Genomic DNA, 23,677 nt, shown 5'->3' with positions numbered 1-23,677 from the left:
AAAGTGTTTTGCTTTGCACTGCAAAGAGTTCTTTGCCTTTACGTAATGGGTGAAGACACAGGGCAGACTCAACCAAAGAACTGACACTAGGTAGTATATTTGCTGGCATCAGCCACCAACCAAACGTGCAAAAAGACCATATTTTTCAAACAGAAGGAGACTGGAAGGACTACTCACTTCCTGAAGCAGGTAATGAATAAGTGTGTCCAGAGCCAATAGTGAGTCTCTTGTCTGGACACCTGGAAAATTCAGACCTTGGAATCACTAACCTAGTACTGTCTCTCAGAGTAATTTTCCCCACAGTCAACGAGAATCTCACAACTCTTTCCACAAATGAATGATTCAATAGCACCATCTGATCCTGAAACAAAAATTGTGTGGAACAAAACAAAGTTAGTGTTAACTTAGGTCTAAATGTTGTAACGCTTCTCACCTATGACATCTCTAAAACAACACAGGCTTGATCTTCATGCATAATGTACATAAATAATTACCAAGGCATCCAATTAATGACACGACTTCAAAACCAGGGTTAAGCAAGTTTAACTTCTTGATGACTGCCAGTACATTTGTTTACGAAATCCACACCTTATCTATTTGATCTATACAACAGTTCTACCATGCACTGAATTTTAAAGTATTCCACTCAATCTCTCTTTAAAAAAAAAAAAAGAAAGAAAGAAAGCCAAATTTGTAAGTGTAGCAAGGTCTGCAGAAACATTTACAAAGGCTCATTGGGATTTTATTACCTCTTGCAGTGCAAATATATTTGACCGTGTTTAAAGCAACTGCAGTTTGTCCTTAATAAGAGTGAATTTGAACTATAAATGGCATCCCCTCTTCGGAAACAATGCTTCCTTTATCTACTTGTGTTCAAAAGCACCTACCAGGGAAACCCGACTTATCTGTTTCATCTTAAAACTGGAGCTGCCTGTCAAGCTTTGACAATCTTCAGATTCTTTTGGAAATAGGAAGCAACCCATTGTGTTCAAATTTGCTCTTAGTGACAGCTGATCCCACAGGAGCATCTAGTTAGAAAATAATTGATAGCACTTGAAACAGAAAAGATTGCAAATCAGGTATGACAAGTTTGCATTCAATGGCAGTCCTAAAACTAATTGTCCAGTTAAGGAATCAGCTTCAGAAAGAGGAAAAAGTTAAGAGGAAGGAAATGAGAAGTTTGTTTATTGCACATACACTTTCATTCTGACAATATTTTCCTTTTAAAAGGCAGGTCTGGAATAAGCAGTACATTAAAGGGATGGGCCCAAAGCAAAACCTCTAAACCAAATACTCTGAACTTTATGACTCAAGCCCATCTGTAGTTTGTTATAAACAAGTCATAAGGCATAAATGAAAAAATCTGGATGCGGAAGGATAGAGGCTCGATACTGCTACTATTGAAGTTAACAGAAAATCTCTTGCTGACTACAGAGGACTTTGGAGGAGGCATTAAAATTCCTAAGTAATACTGGCAAAGCTTCAATCGTGTGCGTGTGTGTGTGTGTGGTGCTTGTGCATATACACACACAGAAACACATACACAACCCAATACTAAAATTCTAACCCTGATTCTTCTATCAGACCGTACCACCGGATGTCAAAAATGAAGATAACATGGGAGGAAGTTTATTTTGATGAGGAAATCCCTAAATGCTGTTGAAAATATGCTTGGAATGGTTAATTAGTATGTAGGGGCTTTGGAGGAAATGATATCTTGCAGCTTGACCATCATCTTTTTGCCAGGTTTCCCTCTGATTTATCTCTTATCTCCAGGAAACTGTCTCACAGCTTCTGAATCTGCTGTTAGCTAAAAAGAGAAAAAGGACAATGACTCATTGTTGGGCAACAGGACAAGTTCTGTTTGGATTCTGAATTTCCACATTAATGCTAGTTAATGTCCTAGCTAATGTACTTCAGGCCATCCAGGGGATATCCAGGGTGGGCTCTGCAACTAACCAAAAGTGAAAGTTCCTTCACAAAAATAACAGAGAGTAAATTAAAAGAAGATATAATACCCAAGGGATGAAAATATTGAGTAACGCAAAAACTATCTGCTGTATTTTCTATGACTAAGGCATCAAAAATGCCTTATTAATAAATGAAAGTATTGTAAACTGTTAAGTAGCTGGTGACAGGATGCAGCAACTGATACCCACCAGAGTTATTTCTGGCCAGGGAATACAAAGCACATCGATTGCTGCGGCTTGTACTTGAGGGGCTATTTTCATGCACTATCAAGCAAGGCGGGGCTCCTGACTCTGCAGCTTTTACTGAGGGCTGGCGACAAAGATGTGGTTAGCACCAGGGAGCGTGCGAGGCTCCGCATCCAGCAGCCACAAACAGGAGCACGGCTGGGCAGCACCCGGCAAGCGTTCGACAGTCCCCCGCTGCTGGGCTCCAAGTTCAGCGCGGATGTAAATGCCGAGCTTAAGGAAGTGCTTGGGAGGGAAGAGAATGCATCAGATGATCACTGTGCCAGCACTAATGAGTACATCAATGAAGGGATTAAGAAAGGATGGAGACATGCTGAGCCCATCCCCACTCCTACAATGCTCAGAGGTGTGGCTTGATTTGGATAAGAACTAAAAATTCAGCGGCTTCTCCAAATATTACATAAAAGGAAAGAATGACAATAACACGATCTAACTGTGTAAATATTTTTTCCAGTTTCACAGACCAAATCCCAAGCATGTCATGTGTCTTACATTTTTTATTCCCCCAGCTCTCTTTCCCCAGTGCTGAGCTAACATCTGAAATAGGAGTACACAATCAGTATGTTAATAATCAAGGAGTCTGCTCACTGCATTATACAGACATCAGAGGAATTTCTCCCACTGTCTGATGAATATCACAAACAGGCCTGTTTGTATTAACAGAGCCTTATGTAGCAAGTCCAAAAGTGACAAACCAAACAGTTTTAAGTGGTTGCATTCCAGCTCCAAATGTCCCGAGTATCAAACATCATTAGAAACCTGCATTCTGGCTGCATGTGAGGGAAACAAAGCCTGGTGGAGGCCCACAGTCAGTTGGGCTAGACGCTCGGTGTCGAAGCAGATGACTACGACAAGGTTTTTCAACTGCCAAAGTGACATTGCAATTGGGACTGCAGCTGGAGAGCCAGAAATACTGTATCGGTTACCAAGAGGGAAGGCATTTATTCTTCAGAGCGACATTTCAGGAAGGGTTTACGTCTGAGTCATCATCTTTGACAGCGTGTGTGTCCATCAGCAAGCCGAGCAGCAGCGCTTCTGCAAAACTTTTCAGGGAGGTTTGAAGCTCTGCAGGTCTCTGTGGACATGACCGGCCGCCCTACGAAGTCAACAGAAAGGTTCCCTCTGGTGCCTGTGGGCTGGGAACTGGACCCTGAGTGGCATTTCTTGGGCTTAGAGGAGGTACAACTCCCAAAAATACAGCCAAACTGAATTGTCACCTGAAATCTAATGTATAAGGCAAGCAGAACCAGCAAGCACAGCTCCTTCCCTGTCCTCCCTGCAGCACGCAGGGAAAGAAAGATGAGCATCATAGAAATGCTCTCAAGGATAGCGGTTTTTTATTGAATATCTTCTGGCAGTTTCTGTGGGCTGCTCCTGTGACTCTCTTTGTCTCTCTCCCCCTCCACCATCCCAGGCCCTTGGGGGACAGGTAGCCCACACAGAGCATGCCACGCAGGCTGTGCAGGCCACAGGGTATGAGCATGCGTGGCAGAAGGACAACCACGAGCATCACAGGCTGCAAGGCTCACGTGCCTTGCCAGAAGGGAGGATGGCATCTGACAAAACTGGGAGAAGGGGTTTCATTCCCCAAAGCTTATTTCAACTAACTTGCTTGGGTTTCCAAAGGGGGCCTGGAAACTGTGAAGGAACAGACTTTCTCATGAGATTTCCTGTTGGTGCTGTATCCAGTAGGACCGGAAATATCACAAGAATAGCTTTTCTTGTGGTATTTTATTACTTCTGCTTCTGCTCCTGGACGGAACTGGGAAGTACAAGGGTGCATGGAAATGAAATATAGTGGTCAGAGAGCCTGCCAAACATTTGGAACGACAACAGCAAGAAAGGTCACTCACGTAAGTCTCAGGAACTGCTTCCGATCTACTCTTACTTTATTCAGACACATTTATGTGATGCTGCTTTTAAAACTCATTCACTCAAGGCTGGCATCACTCTGTATTCAAACATGGGGTGTCTGTGGGCTCAGCTGTGGCTACTGCTGCCAAGTTCCTATGGAGAAGTGGCTTCTGTTTCCTAAAACGTTTAACTGGCATAATCCATCATCAGAATAGGGGCAAGAAGAAAAAAAACACGAACGCCTCTGCTACATCTCCTAGTTGTACTCCCTGTATTTCATATTCTGGCAGCAAATTAGCCATGTTAGACAATACGCACATCTGCATGCATATTTTCCATGGTCCACACCACACGGACTACCTATTTCTTGTAACTGATTTCCTGCTCAAAATTGTTTTACAAATGCTTTGTGCAGACAAATTCTGTGCAGCAACTGTTTGTAAATACGAGCCGCAAATATTTTTTCAGCAATCTCAGGCAGTGGCTGAGTGTCTGATGGCAGCAGTGACGCAGCGTGAAGGCAGCAGAGCAGCTGTGAGCAGGTCCCCCAGCTCTGCTCGCCCTGAAGGCGAAGGGAGGCAGCTGGAGGAGATCTGCTACCTTGGAGCAGCCGGGAGGAAAGGGAAAGCCAACAACAGCTCCAGGCTGCCGAAAAGCTATTCGGCGATTTACACCCTTGGCATCGCAATCAAAACTACCTAAACCACATGGGACCATCTCCATTTCCTGTTTGGTTGATGCAATCTTTGCACATTACTCCTCTTTCTTCCTCAAGTGAATTCTCCTTCGCTGACAAACTAATTTTGTTCCATTATTAAATGAGCATTAGCTGCTAATCAACTGTTTGCTTTCCTCAACAAATTTCATTTGCAAGCAAACTGAATTAGAAGGGGTATAAGCACAGAGGAAGAGAAATGCAACTTAAAAGCAGAGATGAGATTCCCTGAGTTCGATGCCTTATTATCTGACTCTCGTACTACGTGCACTCTGCTCAATTTAGATTACAAAGTGGAATTTCGCTTCAGATGCCATACGGAATAATCACGAGTGCTTTCAAGTCCTCCTTTTTTTTGTTTTTTTTTTTTTTGCAAGGGACATAGGCTACTTGCTTCATGCTGCTGCACTCTTCAGATGGCTGGCCACCACTCCCAGCAGAGTTCTCTCCCTACTTCAGTCTGAAGCCAGCCTCATGGTCTTTCCTTCTCAGCTCCCCAGGCTCAGTGGCACTGTACTGCACAGGCAGTCAGCTTACCAGCCTGCTTGTCTCTATTTTCTACCCTTCCTACAAGTTGATCCTGGCACAACATCCCATAGTTTGGCATGCTTTCTCAGCCAAGGAGACGCATCAAATGCAATTACCTGCCAGTACAGGGGAAGTCAGAAAATGAAGGCAAGTTCAGGTATATCCTAGCATTGTATAAGGATGAGCAAAAGGATCTGCTAGGTGCCTGGCTGGAGCCAAGCTTCTAACACAAATGTTAAGGTCTCTGTCTTCTCTGAAAAAATAAAAATAAAAAACATCCTTCAATGCAAACTAATATAAACAGGGGAGGTCTTTTGTTCCAAGTTCTGTACTGTTTTGAGTTGACACTCTTGGACCACGCTTGAGTCATAGCTCGTGGCTACTGGTTCATTTATTGCATGCCTACACTTTTCACTGTATTAAAAGCTGATGTTCTAAACTGTAATTCTATGGTAAAAGAGAATTGGAGAGTATGTTCTATTGTTGGAGAGTTGCATAATATATAGATAATTTGTATGAACATATAATAAAGTCAGTATTCTTCTCAACATAAACTGAAAGACATTTCTCAGTGTTGACAAATGACATCTGTTGAAGGACTAAAGGATTATTGCAGACCAACATGAACAAGTCCTCTATTTTTCAGTGTACTTACACATATCCTGTAAGTTGATATCAACCTAAAATGGTATGAGGATGCACATTTCATCCTTCAAGATTGTGCAACAGCAGCCTTCATCTACGGCACGAGAATCACTTGCCATCATTACTCCAGCAATGCAAAGCAACTCGATGATCTTTCCTTTACTCTTAACTTCCTTATTATTCAAGTAAAACCATAAGGGGATGCGAGGAGAATTTTAAAGTCCGTGTGAGTTCTGATTGAAAAAGACACAAAATCCCCTCAAGCTGACATTTGCCAGAATAACGTGAAAGTTTGCAAATTCATAGCGAGATCACATGCATCCAATGCACCTTCACTGCACGGCAGGGCATAAAATGCAAGTACTGGGTAGGATTGGGTGGTCCAGCTGAATATAGCCATCCTTTTGCACGACATTTCTGAAAAAGCCTGAAACAGCGACTGTTTTTCATGTTGCTTCACAGCCCTGAAGTGTTAATAGTACACTCACAACAGCAAGTTTTCAATGTGCCTTAGTAACTATTGTGGCTGGAGAGCAAAAAGTTTGAACAGCTGCAGATTCCATGTCCAATCTCTAGCTATGTTTTTTACAGACCTATTAGGCTTGCATAATAAATACAGAAAAGCTTAAGCAAATACGCTGAATATCATTATCAACATTATTATGCCAGCAGATTGCAAATCACTTGGCATCCTGAAATGTGTCATTTGACTAAGAAATTTTCCTAACATTTTTTTCTGTTCTCTGGAGAGCACCAGCACTCCTGAGGGTAGACACAGGCCTGAAAATCGCGGTGGTGCTCTGGTTGTGGACTGTAACAGCTCTAAATTCACTCACTTCTGGTACCTACAGAAAGCTCTGCTGAGACTCTTCTACTGACTTTGCTCTGCTTAGAAATCAAAGGGTGATTTCTAAGCAACAGTCCTAGAAATGGTAATGTAATTGAAATAAAAATTTAAAAAGCTGCAAAGCTCAGATTTGTCATCATACTGAAAACATCAGTGAAACTAGAGGCAGTGACCAAAAGGCTCAGGTGCACCCGGAATCAGAGGGTCTGGTTTGGACAATTCACGTACAGGAGAAAATCGTAAAGTAGGAGTTTGGGTTCACTTACACATTTCCTGGGCTTTTGGGAATGTTTGGGTCTGAGGTTTCGTGTTGAAATTTCAGCTACTTATTGCTATGATTCTCATATCTTTGTTTTAATTCCTTTCTAACACTTGAGTCGAACACAGACTTTCAGTGAACTCAGTGCTGGCGACTACTCAAAATAGCAGCTGTAAATTAGTGAGAAGACAAAGATCTAGAAATGGGGCAGGTGAGTCTGTGGCAAAAATTCTGCAGCCGGTCCAGGTTGCAAAGGACAGGAATTGGGTTTGATTTCCGAGAAGCTCACTGAGATCTTTCTGTATTAATTGCATTTAATATGAGGGATGAGAAATATTTTCCAGCAGAGTCGCTAAGCTAAATTATTTAAGGTTCGATTTTGGAGTGGATGGGGTGGATAAAAAGGAACGCTCAGATTGGTCAAGAAGAACAGCAGATCCTCTTCATCACCAGGCCAGCAAGATACATTAGCACATGCTTAGCTTGGAAAATGGGCTTAAGTCTATCCTGAGTTCTAAAAGCCCTCAGAGATAGATTCAAAAAATGGTGGAGCGAGCCACGTTGTTATAGAGCCCAATGATGGCCCAGGACTTGGGGGGCAGAGGGGAACAGGACTCCTGCTGAGCTTGGCAGGTCCTGCTAATCCACGCGCAATGCACCCCGCGGTGGTTTCTCAGCACGGCACACGGGCTGGTCCCTGTCCCGCAGCGCTCTCACAGCTCCTTTCTGAGAACTCTTTTCACATCCATGGAGGAAAGCTGCCCGCAGCCCACACGTTATCGGCACCGTGTATCTCAGGATCTAACACGCCTCAGAGCCGGTTATCGGCTGCAGTAAAACAAGCAAGTTATAAACGTTTATTCCTGTGCCACGTTTGTAAAAGCCGACGTGCTATCACCAGAACAAATGCTGCTTTCATTGGCTTTCTGGAAATGTAAAGTTCGTTTAGAGCCTAGAAAATTAAATTGTGTTCGTCTGGGAGACTGCATGTAGACAAAATCTGCTTCAAAAGTCAGAAGGCCCCTGAGTCAGAGGAAAGTTCAATTAATTTGTCAGAGAACTGAAAACAGATGATTTCAATCAGCAACAAAAATGACTTCATGGCAGGCGTGCTCTGCAGAAGGCAGAGCCCGAAATGCACACACACCAGCAGCCCAGCAGGGTTCACACCGCGTTGCGCTGAGCGGAACGGCCCCGTGCCCGCTGCCCGCGACACCAACCGGGCGCCGGCACGCCGCGGCGCTGGGCCTCGAACCCGGACCCACGGCGCTGCCCTCGAACGGCCGCCGCGAGGGGCCGTGCTGCCGCTCCTGAACGGCGGCGGTTCCGCTCTGCCCCATTGGCTGCGCCGCCTGCCGAGCTGGCCAATCAGCGTGCCGGGCGCCGGCGGCGCGGTGCCGCCCAGCGCGCTGCCATTCCGCTGCCAGCGCGGGGGGCCCGAGCTCGGAGCGGAAGGGTTGCCGGTTCGAGGCCCGCCGCTGCCCGAGAGACAGGCGTGTCAGAGGCCGCGGGACCCGGGAGTGGAGAGGCTCGATCAGGAGTAACACCTGGCACAGACCATGTCGCCCGTGTTGTAAGCACACAAACTGCAAGGATGCAGTGCTGGCCATAAGCCACTCGTCAGTTAAACCAAAACCCCTCGGCTCCACCTCTGCGGATCTGGGACTCCTAAGGATTCCCATTTCGATCAGCTGAGATGACAACTTTTGTGAATGGAAATTAGGGACAGAGACAAGAAGGCCACAGAACAGCTCTTCAAGGGATAGCAAGGAAACACCTGTTCTCTTATCAGACGTTTTTCTCACAAACACACATTCCTACACCCTTCAAACACAATTAGGTGAAAGTGGTGCTTGTTAAAAACTAAAAAATGCTTTCATTTTCTGTATGAGTTCGCAAAATTTTCCCAGGTGTTACTGAAATAACCTATGTCCAACTTCATACAAGGTTCAGCTTTACAACATTGGATGGTTCAGATTTACAGTAACTACTGGTGCAGTTATGCTAACGGGTAAAAGTAACCAGTGGTACGCAGAGCAACTTCCAGTTGTGTGGAACAAGTCCTTAGAAGTAGCTTACTGCTTCCAGGATTTAAAGCACCAAACCTGCAACAAGTCCTCGGGCAGCATGAGCTGCCTGGAGCAATGGCTGCTGCTCAGGCAGAGGCACTCAGCCTCCAGCAGTGCTCTGCCTCTTACCGAAGTGAACAGAAAAGTGATGGATGACCTCAAATGATAACCAACAAGTCAGAAGTACAGAAGCTTGCTAAGTAAACTATGCATAACTCATCCTATAATAAAATAAAACATAAAATAACGTCCAGAATGCACAAGATACTTCACAACTGGCCACTGTCCTTCTGCGTGAGCTACTGTCGCTCCGATTTCCTGTGGTAACAGAAATGTGTTGGTGCTTCGTAGCCCCAGCTGGCACCTTGATGCCAGGATTCCCTAGAGACAGAAAAGATCTGCTTCTCCCCCTGCTATGGCCATCTCCCCATTTCCCTTTTGGGAAGCTCTGGCAATTCTGTGACATCCACTTGCTCTTTGAGCACCCAGGAGTTGCAGCGCTCTTTTGATCAGAGTATACCTATGCAATCAAGCAAGATGTAATCTGATGTAAAATCAATTTCTCTGGTTTCTTGGTACCTGGAAAGACCTACCTGATGCAACTACTGACAAGGAAGTAAAAAAATAAAACAAAAGCAAAAATAAATAACTAAAGACAGACCCTTTAAAAGTATGTAAATGAGGGGCACTGTTCTTTCCTCAAAGGCAGTGACAACATTCCCACTGGTTTCAATGGAAGCAGGATGATCTCTATTCTTGAAAAGTTTTGTTTGCTGCTGGTGTATGTCAGGCTGTTCATGAATAAGCAAGCACCCTGCCCCACACGGTTTTGTTGTACAAGCAAGAACTAATTTATACCCCATATTCTTTTCCAAGCTCACACTCAAATGGTAGAGGTTAAACTACACAATTGTCTGAATCAGAACAGATAATCCTGCGATTCAAGTCTCAGTTATTGCTATAAAATTATATTTGTACTATTTATGGAATGTGCAGATACAGGGGAAACTTATTCATAGCTGTTTTGACTGGTTCTACTGCATGCTTAGAGAAGAAACCATGGAATTTGGGGTTTGGCATTTTTGACACCGGGCACATTGGAGGGACCTTAATTATACTGTCTGCCATTTGCTGCTCTGTGGTTATCAGGTCAGTCAGACATCTTGGTTGGAAGTGGTGAATGATTCTCAGCGTCAGTCATGTCCTCTCCAGCTAATTATCTTTAAAATGATACAGCCAGCTCCTCTTCTCTCAGACTGCAGGAAATACTGACTGAAATCAGACTCTGGAAAAGAATCTCTGATTTGGAAGAAGCTTTGTATTGAATTCACTGCCTGTTTAAATCAAGACAACTGAATCCTTTAACTATCTCCATAAACTTCTGTTTTTCTGTTACCTTGAACATCAGCTTCTTTGAGCTTGTTGGTGTTAAGTAATTACATCAACTATTATAATTTCTCCAACCTCTTTCTGTCATATTCAGCAAGATATAATGTACTGTTAAAGTTCCAATACTTTTTCTGCAAGATTATGGTGATGGTTTATGTGTATGGAGCCTCAGAGCCTTCAGTGAACATGAAGAAGCCACTGCAAATTTTAATTATTTGGTCTCCAGGGAAGGATGGAGTCAGTTCCTGAATTCCTGCTATGCTGGGCTTTGACACCTGACAAAGCACCCAGGCTGCGACTTGCCATTATGCCAAATCTAGGGATAGAACTGCTACTATCATATCAAAAACATCACAGCTCTGTGACCCAGAATGCTGATCGTTCTCTTGGTCTCAATCATCCAACAGCCTGCTGAAGTTAGGTCTTCACTGTCTGTCTGCACCATTTAGCTTAGTATTGCTAAATACTAATATATAATACTATAGATCAAGTATTGCCTGTTCTTTCACAGCTGGAAGAATGCTAGCCTAAAGTGCAGATCATGGCGCCTAACAGAGTTAATAGAAATGTGATTCAGAGCTCAGACTTGATACAGATCAAATTTATGCAGCGGGGTAATTTGATAGCACACACATCCACTATTTATGGTAATGGGGTTGTGTCTGAGAAATATTGTTAGTACAGCTTTTTATCTGTAGTTACAGATCCTGCACTAATAATTTATTACATTATTTTCTTCCCCTCATCAATGAATGTTCTTGAAAATGCAAGATCTTCCTTGAATTTACTCTTAGACAAAAATTACAGAACAAAAATTTTAACCATTGCTTTTTAACTATGCACTAAATTGTTTGTGACTCTCTGCTGTTCAAATGTTGGGAATAGGCTGGAAAGTTGCAGGGTGCTTCTTGTGTGCTACAAGCACCTGTATTGCAACCATTTTAAAATGCATGTTTTGCTACCTATAGAACAAAATCTCATGCAAGATAGGGGGCTATGAATATGATCCAAGAAAAAAGTGACCAAATATTCATAGGTTTTCTTTCACTTTAAGAATTAGTGCCATTCAGCTAAGCACATTGGCATATGGGAACGTCTCAGGCTTTCCTGGCTGTGGAGATGCTATACAACAATCTTCAGATACCATTTGCCACATGACTGCAGTGCTAAGTGGAGTCAGGTGAGGCTGCTGGGCCAACCTAAGCACCCACTCCTACAAAAAAGGATCTGTTGTTCCCTGCTGCCCAATGGATGGGTCTCTGTGCTGACATTAGTTCAGTTGAATCCTTGGTGAGCTAGCTCAGCTCATTCAGACAACTCAGAAAAATAAAGAAACAGAGGTTTTTGCTGGCAGAGGAAACTGAACTAGTTTGCCAAGGGTTCATGAGTGCACTAGTTCCAGCCTAAGGGCAATGTCCTGCTCACAGGAAGGCAGAGGATCGATTTGCCTTTCACAGGCAGCAAACTGTTCAATCGCTTCAGCCATCATACCCAGCCAAATCCAAAGGTAGGGCACTGGGGCAGAAAAGGGGACCATTCTTTAAATGGAAATACAGTTATTCTCATTTTCTCAGCATTTTTCTTAGTATTTCCCAATATTTTAACTCTACTGCAGTATTATAGAGCCCATGATCTCTGTCAGAAGAGAAGACAGTATTTTCTCCAGTAATTCAGAATGCTTACTTTCTTTTCCTTCCCAAGAAGGTGGAAAAAGCATCATCATAAACCAGCACTGTACTCAGTTATTTACCACACTGGTTTTATCCCCATTATCATTAGACATAAGAGAATCCAATCAAGAATCAGGCCTCTGTTGAGCAACGCATGAAACAAGCGCGTAACAAAGAGCCAGTCTCTGCCATTGGAGACTTTATATACTTGGGGGTTTATAAAGCTTTCAAATTGGAATATTTCTGTTGAATCCAGGCATTCCAAAATGAAGCATCTAAAGTACAGAAAAGAGGTTGTATTGGAAAATGTCATGATTGCATTTAAATAAATTAGCCTAGTTAGATTAAATGAATAGCTTTTAAAGAAGTAATTCTTTCTGCATTCTGTGCAAAGGTTCCATCACAGACCACCAGTATTCAAAGTAAAGAGCTTGTGAGAAACAGCTGGATTGAGTGAAAAATCGAGAAACAGTCTGATATGCAGTCAAGCCCATTTAATTACGCTTGCTAATTATATTTCCCATGATAATTATATACAGTATTTAAATGCAGCATGCTATTTCCTGTTCAGAGTGATTAAAAACACCCCCATGATTGGTGAAAAGCTCTTGGTAAGACCTAGGACATTTGAGATGCCGCTGATAAGACCTGCTCCCTTGCAGCAGGAAGGGAGCCCGAGTTCCAGCAGCACAGGATCTGAGATGCAGCCGTGGGCAGATGAACCGCGCGGCACCTCCAGGGCACAGCACTGCCAAGCCTGCTCCTCACCTGAGAAAAGACTCACAGATAAATCCCTGCAACTATCTGCTGTATCTCTGCTCGTGGGTCAAAATATTTAAATCTGGGTTCTTGAAGTTCAGCAACCCGCTCCTTATTAGCACATCTAAAGACTTGCAGAACACCCAGGACTCCAAAGGAGCAGAAGTCTGGGTTCCTGATTCCTTACCCCTTTCGTAACTGTGTTGAAGATTATTATTTACATTTTTGGTAATGCCCGCGTAGCGCCTCGCAGGTTTTAAGCTCCATACCTACATCAGAGAAGGAAGCTTACAGGGCAAAGGAAAAGCAGGCAGCAGGGGAGTGCAGTCTGGGAGAAGCAGTGTGACCCCTGGAACAGCACGTGGCCCACAGCAGCAATCTGCAGGGAGACATGAGGCCTCTCTGCATGCTGTTCTCATTCTGCATCCTTCTTTTTAGGAGCATCTGCACATTTGTAGGACCAATACTTCAGGACAAGCCCCACAACAGAACTGGAAGGGAATCCCTGCACTTCATCATGTGGATGTGGCTTATAGGAGAGAATTGGACTTCCCAAATCCCAACCCTCCCCCAGGACAGATGGCACAGCAAAGATCCTTTGAATAAATGTCTCCCTTTTGGTTTGCTCCATTCACACACACTATTTATTTTTTTTTTCCACTAGACATGAAATATTCGTCATTGTTAAGAAGGCATGGCATTTAGTTTATAGGCATGTTCTCCTGGACAAACCCAAAAGGGAAATATTGCTTCTTGAAATGTTGCAAAGGAAAATGCTTCCAGGAGTTGGCCTTTGAACTAAGTTTCTGCTTCATTTAACCAGTGAATTTGACAGCAGTAGAGCTCCTAATTTCTCCATGGAATGAAACACTTTCACTTCTGATCAACATGGGCTAAGTGTTTTTGCAACACCGCAGGACAGTCCACGGAACAATATTACATGAGATCTAAACAAGCTGAACATAATAAGGATTTCTCAGGACAACTACAGATCATCGTCTAATTAGGCAGAACACAAAGGGAATGTTGAACAACGGTTGTTACTATGGATGCAGCTATAACCTCAACAATCAGAATGGAAATACTAACCCCTCTCTCCTCAGGAATGCTTCTTATCGGCATCTGAACCAAAATAAATGAAGACAACCTCAAGCCAGCTGTGAGCCACCCTGGTGGACTGGGCATTTTTTCACAGGAATGGCCAGAAAGGGTGAGCAGCTCAGTTATCCAGAACTCCCACTTACTGGAGATGGGAGCTGAACACGTGTTAAAGGCTTCATTTAGTCAAATAACAGGAAATGCAGTCTGAAAGGTAAAACAACAGAATAAGATGCAAACTTCTGTATGTAGAGGGAATACGGTCATTTACTCATCTGCCCATAAAGGTATTAGTGCATGATTTAGCAAATGTGAAGTGAAAGTGGAAGGGAGATCTCTTAACTACTTTTCTGATTATTTTGGCCATACTTGCAGTATGCTAGACAACCTGGTACAATAAGAGGCAGATTATTTCTTATGCTGCCGTAACTCCTGGATAGAGGCAGTGTTTACTAACCCTAAATAATTCCAGATTTACAGCACTCTGACAACAGTACCTGGCCCAGAAACACTACGCAAGGCAAGTATTTGCACCTGGGAGTACACAAGTACCAGAAACACCAGAGCCTTCAAAAAAAAACCAAAACAAAACAATAAAAAACTATCATTCAAACTGTAAAGACCTGTGCCTTAATTTACTGGTTTGAGGTTTTCCAATTACATTCCCTAACTCTCTCTTTCATACATTACTTTTTCCCATCTCCCTCGCTCTTTCTGAATGAGAAAATATGCCTTTTAGGCCTCTGAAAACATTTTAAACTCAGAACTAAAGCTCCATTCCCATCTCAATCCCATGAACCAAGCTGCTTGCACTATTTCAGCAGTTAATTAACAATGAATGCCTTCCTTTGGAAACTGGGTGAAGCAGGGTGGGGATAAAAGATGAAGAAGGCTGAGGACAGACACAACAAGAATGGGGAGGGAGCAAAGTGGGTGGCTTATCAAATTCCACAAATACCAGACATGGAGAGGTGTTGATTTGTTGCTGGGAAAACCCTGTTTGTTTATGGAGTTTAATCACCTGTTGTATGTTTGTTGTTTGAAACATATGGGAGACAATGGGACTGTTTGCCTGCGATGTACTGAAATACAGTACAGTAAGAGCTGTACACAGAGGAATTTTAAATCACTGGTATGTGTAAATTGGGATAACTCAGATCACTAACAGCTAGCCTCCTGGTCAGGCCGTGCAAAGGAGGCACTGAAGAACATGCCCAAGGTTGACAGTCAAAAGAATGCTATGTTTGTGACCCATAAAATAAATATAATTGTCAGAGGTGAGGCAAAGAATGTTCAAAACAATGCCTTCCACACCACCCTCATATCTGGCAGCAAGGCACTGACTGTCGCACAGCTGGGGCTTCTTTTTGTTGTATTCTCTCTTTTCTCCTAAGTTTTAAGTGGCAGCTGGACTGGATGGGCAAGGACAGAGCTGTCTGCATCATTAAAATGATGCATCAGTAAAAGAAAACCCAGCCCAAATCCTGTGTTTGAGCAACTTCACTCTCTGGTTGCTTGAAGAAGGTGACGTTTTCACATTCTTCTCCCTCACCTCACAGAGCGCAATTCGCATGTCCCAGTAAGGACTCTGTTGCTGGCCGGCAAAAGAACTCTCCTACCTTTCTTTTATTACTCTGGTCCCAGCCTCCTGTTAGTCCTTTTTATTCACTTCACTTCTATCTGATTTCTAAACGCAGACATTTCTCTCCTACCACTGGAATTCACACCTCTGTGTTCCTTCTGGCTTCTGTAGCATTTTTCTCTTCTTAAAGTTCTCTCTCCTTTCTGCTTGCCCTCAGGACACATATTGGCACACAGTGGTTCTGCAACAACGCATCTCCTGGACAAGAAATGCAGTACATCTCTCCGGCTCACCTCTCAAACACAAGGCTGCTCCAAAAGTAATGCCTCCTATTTTATGATGCTGACCCACAAAATCAGAGACCATGTTGGTGGTGTGGCAGTAGAGGTTGAGCCTTCCCACCAATATTCTGTTACATTTTCTAGACAGATGGCAGCAGAGGGGCAGTCTGACAAAATGGTGTCTGATATGGAGGTGCGGATGAAGCAAAGGTGTGGCACTGAATTCCTCCATGCAGAAAAAATTGTACCCAATGACATTCATCAATGCTTGCTGAACATTTATGGTCACCACACAGTGGATGTAAGCACATGAGAAGGTAGAAGGTGCATTTCAGCAATATTTCAGTAGTAACAACAGTGGTGGATCACCTCTGCTGGTACAGATTGCTATATGTGCAGCATGCAGGCTCCTGTCTTTTCCTGGTGAAAACACATACCTAATGGTGGTGAATATGTTGAAAAATAGTGTTTTGTAGCTGAAAATTTGCTCTATCAAATTATTTTGCTCTTCATATGTATTGTAGTTTCCACAGAAATAAATAGGAGGCATTACTTTTAGAGTGACCTGTCTGATTTAGCTATGAATGTAACTCATAATGTAGCTATGAATGTAAGCACAACAGGCTCAAGCAGTGCTTTCTCTTGCAAACCCACTTCTTTTTTCATCCATCACACAGCTCAGCAGCATCTTAAACCATTTCTGAAATCTTATCATACTTTATCCCTCCACCGTCCACCCCTGAGCTCTGCCAAGATGCTGGCTCCTTCCTTCAGTTGTTCAGGGATGCCAGCATCCCTCAGCCTTAAGTCAAACCTACAGACACGCACTTCTGTGCTTTATGTTTTCCCCATAAATGTCCGCAAAGCTATTCAGTTATCTTTCTTCCAAACTTTCTCAGAAACAATGTTCACAAATAACCTCATAAAGAAGACTGCATAAACTTATCTCAGACTGGTTCCTTGAAACAGCCTTTATGTTTATACATAATCACTTTGCTCAGTTTCAGCTTAGCTCATAACCTCTTTGGGACAGGGACCATCCATATATACAGCTCTTAACGCAAACAATTCCACACACGCATGGAAATGTGTCAACATAAAATATAACAAACATTGGAAAAAAAAGCTTTTCTAAGGATCTCAGCTCTTATTCACAGTTTAGAAGAAGCTGCTAACTCTGACAGTCTAGAAAAAGAAAAGCAAATCAGTTCATGGTCAATGAAAGGCTCTGAATGAGCGAAAACTTAACATCTTTTTTCCTTTATATTAATTTTGTAAGCTAACCCCCATTCCTGGGCAGTCTGATTTATGAGTTTTGAATGTTTGGGGCTGGCTGTTCTGTGTCAATTAAAAAAAAAAAAACAACATCTCCTCTGAGGGAGAAGTTCTCAAGAAGTTCATACTTTGCTTCCAATTCTTACAGCTAATGAGCATTTATTATTTTGTTAAAAGTGGAGGAAAAGAACATCAGCATCACTTAAATGATGCGGCTTATGTTGTTGAAATGCTTTGGTAACAGCAATAGTTTTTGTGGAATCAAAATGATTAATGATGGAGGCTAAAGGCTGTCCATGAAGCATGATATATCTGTTTTGGTGAAACTAGACTTTAAACTGGAGTTTGGGGTTTAAACATACTAATTTTGTGGGTTGTTGGAAACTACAACCCAGATCAGGATTCAAAGTTTGCGGGGTTTGTATCTTTTTTAATAGACAGTATTAAGGCCTGAGCCTTGAACGCCTACATCTCTGGATATCATAGAGGAAAAGTTCCCTCTGTAGCACACAGCATAAAACCAAGGTGGAGGGCTTCTGAATTATATACACAGCAGAAACTGGGTTCATCAATGGAAAGTTTTGCATGAACTGGAAACTCTGACCTTGCATGGTATCTGAACGAGGCAGTGGCGTAGATGTGAACACTCCTTGGAGGTTGCTGTTTGTGTTTATTCTGGTTGCACATGGATGATGAAGCAGATGTTCGGATTTCGTGTAATATTTTCTCCATTTGTAAGCACTGTGATGCTCAGAGTCATGGACTTCTCAGCTCTAGTCTGTTAACAAGCTCCTGGTAAATTTTCAAGTGCATTTATTTGATGTGGGAACCCAAATTCTGGTTTTTCAGAGGGATTTGTACATATCTGAGGAATGTATGAACTTAGAACACCTAGGCAATAAATGCAGCTGATTTTAGGAAAGTTCCGAGGTAGCTTTGATATTTTGAAAATGCGGGCCTTTGTATTATGAGCTGATTCTTTTCTCATTTCCCTCACTATTACAATGAAATGAATCTTGACCATCTGTCATGATCTAAAACATGTGCTGGAATTCAGTCAACAAAAATGGAACAGTGACAGTCACAGTTGACGTCTAACTTGCTTTCCCCCACTGACCGAAGTTATGTTTCTGTATTTATTTCAGTGAGAACAAAAGAAGCCGAATTCACACACCTGAAGAATGAATTCATCTGCTAAAGTTTCCCTTGGGGCAGGTATGGTGCAAGTTGAGCTTCTCCCGGGTAAATTTGCTTTTTATGTCTTGCTCCTTCTCTGACACTGATACCTAAAATGTTGCAAGACAAAATATGCTCTGGGCTCACCAGCGCTATGCTGCTTTCACTGAGTCCCTGCATGAAGCTCAGCCAGTGTGTTGTAACAAAGCCTTGTAGTTATTTCTACTGCTTGGCAATTCAGACCAACTCTTTTTTGCTGAAACCGTGAAGCTGATTCTGGTTATGAAGTGGCTTCCCTGAATCCAAGTTTCACTTTATGAATCCCAACGTAAAGTCATTAAAGGTGGTGGCAAGTGACAGAAGGGTGTGACCCTCCTCCTCAGGACACTGATCTCTCGAGGTCAGTGCACTACTGTTTCAGATACTGCTCAGCATCAGCCTGTGCTGGACTGTCATAAACACACATAGGCATGTTTATCCCTTTGGAATTCCAAGGGCAGTGTTTCTAGACACTTGGAAAAGGTGACCCGCTCTGGAAGCAAGTTTTCACGCACCCCTTAGTCAGCAGCCACACAGGGCCAGAGGAAATCAGGACTCAGCTGTAATTTTGGCTTTAGGGATAAATGCTCGCTCCCCTGCTCTGGAGGAACTGAGCTGCTGCCAGCAATTAAGACACTGAAAAGCAACTCCTCCCTCCCTAGAGAGTGCAACCCCTTGCCACCAGTAATTGATGCTGCTCTCGTGGCTGCGGTTTTGCCAGCCCAGCCTTCCCACAGCCCTGCCAGAATGGTGTGTTGCTGCTTCTCGGCGCTCACTCCAGTGCTGCGACACACCACGCCTCTGCTACGGCAGCGCTGCTATTGATGCATCTGTGCAATGAACTGGAGCAGGGAAGAAGTCCAGCTTAAAAATAGCCTGGCAGGGAAACACTTAGTTTTTTGTGTGTCTTCCTCCAAATTGGATCAAATTCCTGATCCGTTTCACAGCAGAGCCACAAACCAATATGCCAGGAGAACTCAGGGGCCCGCGCACTGCAGGAGGGAAGATGAAACAAGCAGTAGGAAAAGGCTGGAAAGGGAATACCAGAAGCCAGAATTGGTGCTGAAGACTTAATCTCGTGAAACCACAGCCTTACTCTTCCAGCCAGGAAAAAGTCAGCAGCTGCTGACCAGCACTGTTTTTTCTAACGCTTCAGAGCCCCCCCTTTGAACTCATTCAAGGTCCTTGGGGGATTGAAGCCCACAGTTAGGGAAACTCTGCCCTAGGCTGGCCTCTCCGTCGTAGTACACTGGGACCAGTTTTCCAAGGAAAAGACGTTTCCCTAGCTGCTGGCACACAAAAGCTATCTGCTGGGGAACATGCCTTTTTCCATGCAGTGTGGTGAGAAATCCCAGGAATTCTGATGGGGAAAAATGCAACTGGTCAAATATAGCTCTGGTTAGAAAACAGCCTTCCCCTGCAATACGTGTTGACGACGACATCCAAGCAATACTTGATAAGATTCATGGCTAAAAATTGGTTTTCGGACACTTTTCAATGGCAGAGCATTGCCCTGATAACAACAACAACAAACATCTTTCAAGGGAAATCTCAATCTAAAAGTGTTGGCCAACCCTATTTAAAACACCACGGAAAAGGAAAAGTCTTGTGTCGAATCGTTAGCCTGCAATGTCCTGCAACTTCCTAAGATTCACAGGGAAATGGAATGATTTGTGACTCATAAGGAAAACATGAGTTCCTTTTTTTTTTCATTTCAGAGTATAAACGCAAAGATGTTTGTACGAACAAGGAGCTAAACAAACATTTGGGTTGTTTCATCCACTTTGAAACCTGAATACTGTTTCTGTGAAGTGAAACAGACGGCAGCAGGATTTGGTCACAAATTATCGATAGGAATATTCATACACATCTAGTTGCTGGGGCAAAGAGGCAGGCAGAAATGAATGCCAGATTCTTGGAAAGACTTGCATATTCTACAGAAGAAATTAAAGCCATGTTGTCTAAAGAACATTGTTTAATAATATTCTTTCTTGCTACCACCCTATGTTCTTTTGGTTCTTTTGTTATTCAATGTTCGCATTCAGCACAGATATTTAAGTGCATGCATAATATTAAGCAAATGTTTCAGTGCCATTGGCTTTAAAGTTTTCAGTTAAAAGTCCTGAAGTTAAGAGCATATTTGAATGGTCTTCTGAACAGGATTTAAATACTTTTTTTCTTTTTCTTTTTTTTTTTTTCTTGAGCCATGACATTTAGCTAGAAGCTAAAAATTTGAATACGTCATGTTGTGATAGCACCAATTCTGATTTAGACCTTTATTCTAGAAGAAATAATAGGCTCATATTATTTGAAAGCTGTCCCCTTCGATACAATCCATTCCTCAGCACAAGCCAGTGAAAAAAATTAGTCAACTCTTCTAAATGAATTTCACAATTTCACGTATTTTCTAAAGTAACATAATTAGCTATTTGTTGCCATAAGTCTTCTGTTTCTCTGAGCATTTCTTTTATTAAAATGAGGGGTTTTTTAATTTAATCCACTAGCAAATAAAAATATAATTAAAGTCAATTTGGATGCCCTAACAATTCCATTTAAAGCGATGAGATTTCATCTGGACTGTAGTCAGTGCTCAAAATAACAAGGCTTCTACCCTAAAAGAGAAACACAGATTTGGCTGGTTCTACCACATATTATTTTAGGCAATGCCCAAACTTAATAGTTAATGAAGAAGAGGGCCAGCATCTCTCTAAGGACTCCAGCAAATGCTCCACAGGCTTTCAGCGGTCCATAAACCACAGCAGGGAAAACAGAGCCAAGAGGCAGCAGAGTGGTACAGTTTATCTGACTCGGTTGATCTAGTCCAATTGAGGGGGGAAATGTGCCATTAGTTAGATTAGATTAATGCGGCTCTTACAGTTAATTTACTAACCAAATTTCCCTTTATGTCTGCTTTCTTTTCTCTTTTGTCATTTCCCTTTTTTTTTTCTTTCTTTTTTTCTTTCTTTCTGTGAGAAAAGACGCGAGCTCTCTAGCAAGGAAAAGAGAGAACACGTTAAATACCTCATTATCTCTGAGATCTCTGTTGATTTAGACTTCTAGCAAGAGAAATGGAGTTCAGTTCATCTCTGACCAAACTGACACTGCAGATAACCCCAGCACATCCATCTCAAATTGTCAGCTCAAGACAAATTACCTTCTCTCCAGGATACTCTCTTTCACTGATTACCTACTACTCAAATTAAATGCCATCTGACTTCTGAGAGTCTTTTGTTTGTCAGATTCCACTGGATTATGCAAAAACGATGGGGGGAGAATCGGATGTATTTGAAGTCTTGAGAACAGAGTGTGCAGGCCCTGCTTCCTCATCCAGCTTTGGTGGAAGACACTGGGCTTTTCCTAATCTCTTTGCCACCCCACGGTATAGTAAACTTCACTGTCAGTAAGAAAGATAAAGCCTAAAAGCCTAAAAGCCTCCCGAAGAATGCCCTAAAGCAAGAAGACAATGTGAAATCTGAATGTTTGGTGACAAATATTTCACACAATTCAATCCAAGACTGAGTTTGGAATAAAACCCCCAGTTTTCTTTCATTTCAATCTTTTGCTTCATTTGTTTGTATTTCATTTGTTAGGAAATAATTTGATGGCAGAACTAGAAATTTTAATCATGTTTACCCAAAGGTTTGCCTACAACACTTTTGGATTTACTACTTCATTAAACTGTAGAATTGTTTGGCCCAATATTTTGCATGTGTTCATCTCAGGCTGTTTTATGTGCTTCTCTTCATTGAAACTTTTCCATTTTCCAAAACAAGATAAGACAAAGAAAAAGCTATTTAGGTGTTTTGCAGAAAAACACTTCCAAGAAACCCTACTTGAGAGAAGGGACTTAAATTACAACAGATCAAGGGCTGCCTTTTGCCTTACTGTTGAAATTTTGCCCATATTTGGCTAATTTACAAAGAATTCAGAAGTTAAAATCTGCCCAGTGCTCTGACAATGCAATGAGAAATTTATGGGCCGAAGTTTCCATCCATTATCAGCAGGTATGGAGGATGCCTGCACTTTAATGTGCACATTCCTGACACCGACTGCAGGGCTCAAGGGCCTCCAAGCTGACCCAGCTGTAGGATCTAAAAAGCCTTTGGACACGCGGGGGCTGCCCAGGAGCTTCCGTGCAGTTGTTGCTCACGGCAGCTGGGGGCTGCTGTGGGGTTGGGCACAGACTGCTGTGGTAGGAGCACTGACATGCCAGAGCATGCATTGGTTCCGGCAGCATCCAGGTTGACAGCCAGCTGGATGGACAGATGAGCTCTCCTCAGTAAGGCCAGCAGGAGCTCTTGCCTCAGTTTGCAGAATGATACCAGATGTTTTTTAGTTATAAAGCTGTGTTATTAAGCTGAGCACTTTGGAAGACAAGAACCTCTCCAGTGAGTTGTGCACTGTTAGCAGGCAACCTTGAAAGTAATTAAGTCACATGGTGAGGCAGAACCCCAATTGAAGGTGCTGTCCTAAGGTAAGTGTACTTAATTTCCATCTGTGGGAAGACAAGACCACTATATGAAACTAGTATTGCTAAATGTGATGGTTCACATTATAGAAGCTTGGAGACACACAGACTATTGTGGAAATACTACGCCCATATGATATCATAGATGGAATGGGCTGAACTGAGACTACAACGTTTCCTTGATTCTGGGATTTCATATTTGAGCAGTAGTCTGCAACAGGCAAATTCTTATATGATTGTTTTGTGTTCATTATGCATTCATAGGCAATTATGCTACATCCTGCATTGTTTAGATAAAATGACCGTGCAAGCCTGCACTCATTTTCATACTCATGTAAATGTATACATATGCATACACATAAAGATGAAATTTGTATTGGTTTGAAAATGAACTAGAGCTGGGATTGCTCTTTGCCTGTTTCATGATGAATTTCAGAGCAAGGGCGCACCTACACTGCTCTCAGCATGAATTTTGGCTCTTACAGCTACATCAAATCTACAGTTAGATAGCTCAGAGGAGGCACAGATTGCAAGAGTACGGGGAAGGTAAAGTTGCATCCCAACTAAACATTAACTCAATCAACTGCAGTTGAAATGCAGCACCTATTTTAAAGTACCAGTAATATTTTATACTATTCTGTGAACATTTACATTCCATGAAATATTATTTTTTAGCGCTATTTCATGGGTAGCCTACTGATATCAATAGCCAACTGGATGCACCCAGTGAAGCTCATGAGAGATTTGCCAGATGAAGCAGTTAAATTTAAGTCCTATGGTACGTACCCTTTCTTTTGGGAAAAGAAT

At 42.6% G+C, this 23,677-nt stretch overlaps 1 long non-coding RNA gene across 1 annotated transcript in view; it reads right to left on the bottom strand.

The window, feature by feature from the left end:
- Nucleotides 1-304: 304 nt before the first annotated feature.
- LOC122180538 overlaps nucleotides 305-23,677 on the bottom strand; it is a 189,512-nt gene continuing 166,139 nt past the window's right edge. The window contains exon 3 of the long non-coding RNA XR_006179137.1: nucleotides 305-361. This is a non-coding gene — a long non-coding RNA (uncharacterized LOC122180538). The remainder of the gene's footprint in view (nucleotides 362-23,677) is intronic.

This window comes from Lagopus leucura, unplaced genomic scaffold (assembly GCF_019238085.1).
Source record: "Lagopus leucura isolate 7727_CA_CO unplaced genomic scaffold, USGS_WTPT01 Super-Scaffold_1, whole genome shotgun sequence".
Lineage (NCBI taxonomy): Eukaryota > Metazoa > Chordata > Aves > Galliformes > Phasianidae > Lagopus > Lagopus leucura.
The sequence above is the reverse complement of the archived record's forward strand: the minus strand, read 5'-3'. Positions and strand labels throughout refer to the sequence as shown.